The sequence below is a fragment of the Macrosteles quadrilineatus genome, unplaced genomic scaffold (genome assembly GCF_028750875.1).
Source record: "Macrosteles quadrilineatus isolate MER2022 unplaced genomic scaffold, UCM_ALF_1.0 Scaffold_4__1_contigs__length_99947679, whole genome shotgun sequence".
In the NCBI taxonomy this organism is placed as follows: domain Eukaryota; kingdom Metazoa; phylum Arthropoda; class Insecta; order Hemiptera; family Cicadellidae; genus Macrosteles; species Macrosteles quadrilineatus.
The window spans coordinates 23,050,205-23,052,141 of NW_026542597.1; the positions used below are offsets into that span (position 1 = coordinate 23,050,205).

The window sequence follows — 1,937 nt, forward strand, 5'->3', positions numbered from 1 at the left end:
ACAAATAAAAGAAAACCAAGGCAAAGGAAGAAAAGGTTTCACTCAAAGGATATGGTGTACAGGGATACCTATCGTGACACAGACACACAGTTAAATTAATTATTAGTTTGTTTAAATATTATTAATACAGTTATTTGTCTTACATTAGAGATATTTTGGTATTTCTTTTCTGTCCCTATAAGACACTATTCGTAATTCGTAATTTAAATTAAATGGCTTATCCAGTCACCACGTACCGTCGTCGTATAGGTTAATTGGGGGCGCCGGTGCTCAGGCAGCCAACAGCCCCACGTTACAAAAATAATGTGTTGGGTATGTCTTGATAGCCATACCCTACAGATCCAAAGGACCTGCATGCCATGTAAGCGGCAAACACCCTTTAAATACCTTCTACTGGCATCTGGTAGGGGTGTGGCTAAATCGTAAAACCAAAATCCCCGCGAGAACTTCGAACGATTTAATCCAACGTAAAGCTCATTTTCTAAAAAAAATATTACTTACAGCTTGTAATAAGGTATCTAGCATATTCTGCACAACTATAAATTCATCAGAAATGATCTTCCTGATTTATTATTATTTTATAATGCAATTTTGTTTAAACTTTAACAGAGCAAGGAGTGAAACAGACTTAGACACATCTAGCAGTGAATCTGCGAACTTCTAGTCACTGTCGGTAAAGTAGATTACAAAGCCAGTGCTGCTTTTTGTGAAGTGTGGCGATATTACGAACTTAAATACGTAACCACTGCTAATTTAAAACCTTTTCGAGATAAAACTACTGTAATAAGATCGAATAGAAATTTATTTATATTGGTAAATGTTATTAATCATAGTCACTACTAACATAACTACTCATTAGTAAGTAAATGCTGCTAGATTACTCTTTAAAATTGTTCTTCGTTCTCAGAATTATCTGAGAGTATTTATTACTGTGAAAAATTGTAGTTCAAACAAGTCATGATACAAAATACAAAATAACCTATCACAAAACACACAAAAATCTATAAGTAGGAAAAGAAAAATCGCAGGGTTGTGATGGAAAATGTTAGCAATAAATCTTTAAACATAACTCCCTATAACCAACAATGAACTTAAAACAAATAATCATATTTTTTGACAAAGTTATCTTGTTGTGGGAAAGAATAACTGTAGAATTTGGCAATTCAACAAGAATAACAATTATTAACCAGTGAATGTAGCTAATTATAATTGATTGGATTTGTGTGGGAAAACCATTAAAGAAACAGCTTAGCAAACAATGTGTTTTTAAATCGCTCAAGTCAGAAGCCAAATAACAACAAATCACACCTGTTGCTTATTTTAATTTAATTAAAATTGTAAATAATTATTCTACCTATACTTCGCAACAAACCAAAATTATTTAGGAGAATAATTATGGTCTCTGAATCTACTGTAGAAAATAGCTAAACACACTTACAGTTACTTACATGGATTATACAGGCAAAATCTCAATCGTACTTGTAGCTTATTTTAGTAAAAATCTCTTTTATGTTCGAATTAAACTGTGTGGCAGGATAAAAACTATTAACTTCATAGTAAAGTAAAAACGTAGCCTAATCCATATATAAATTCCAAAGTACCCATGAGCTTTTGGATAAAACCACACCCTCATAAACCATATACTTAAAATGTTTGTCATGACGAGAAACCTTGCGCTAAACTTTATTTCATAAATTGCCCTTTAAGGTCGTAATTGCTTTCTAGGGAACTTTCCATATACCTAATGTTAAAAATACATAACCTGTACATATTTGTTTGTTATTCTTTAAATTTATTGCCTCATAAAAATCAGGTGTGATTATTTGTTTGTATTTCTGTATTCTGTTTTGTTTATTTCAGCTTAACCTATTAATACTTATGAAGTCGAACGGGCTGAAGCCCGTGGGTAACAGTATAGATAAAACATGTGTTTTATC

At 32.0% G+C, this 1,937-nt stretch overlaps 1 non-coding gene across 1 annotated transcript; it reads right to left on the minus strand.

The window, feature by feature from the left end:
- Positions 1-256: 256 nt before the first annotated feature.
- Positions 257-383, minus strand: LOC128993687 (U11 spliceosomal RNA). Its single transcript, XR_008490815.1, has one exon. It is a non-coding gene; the product is annotated as a U11 spliceosomal RNA (small nuclear RNA).
- Positions 384-1,937: the final 1,554 nt, after the last annotated feature.